This window comes from Etheostoma spectabile, chromosome 7 (assembly GCF_008692095.1).
Source record: "Etheostoma spectabile isolate EspeVRDwgs_2016 chromosome 7, UIUC_Espe_1.0, whole genome shotgun sequence".
Taxonomy (NCBI): Eukaryota; Metazoa; Chordata; class Actinopteri; order Perciformes; family Percidae; genus Etheostoma; species Etheostoma spectabile.
The window spans coordinates 13,234,961-13,235,423 of NC_045739.1; the positions used below are offsets into that span (position 1 = coordinate 13,234,961).

A 463-nucleotide genomic window follows, 5' to 3' on the forward strand; every position below is an offset into this window, starting at 1 on the left:
GAGAGATTATTTGCTCCAAGTGTGAATGACTGTGAGAATGTCACGTGTGAAATTGAACACTACAGTAGGCTATATGCCAATGTTGTTTTCAATAAAAAACGTTTGCACAAAGCAAGCCAATGCACTTTTTCATGTTGATAAGAGCATTAAAATTAGAAAAAATAATGGGGAAAAAGAAATCAAGGGACATTTAGAATAGATAAAAATGTGATTAATTGCGAGTTAACTATGACATCAATCGCGATTAAATATTTGAATCGTTTTGACAGCACTACAAGTAACATTATTAAGGGCTCTATATTGCACCTGGCGGAGCACAGCACAAAGCCCAACACAAGTGTCTATGCTATTTTAAGACCATCCCACAGCCACGTCGTTAAAATAGCAAATAGACCTGCGCCCATCTTTGCGCCCATGGGCGGTGTGTTCAGGTGAATTCTTGGTGTATTGCTATCTTGAGGCA

At 38.4% G+C, this 463-nt stretch overlaps 1 protein-coding gene across 13 annotated transcripts in view; it reads left to right on the plus strand.

Annotated features, from left to right (window-relative positions):
• Positions 1–463, plus strand: part of LOC116692375 (neural cell adhesion molecule L1-like protein) — a 58,211-nt gene that overhangs the window by 21,803 nt on the left and 35,945 nt on the right. The gene's annotated exons all lie outside the window — the stretch shown is intronic.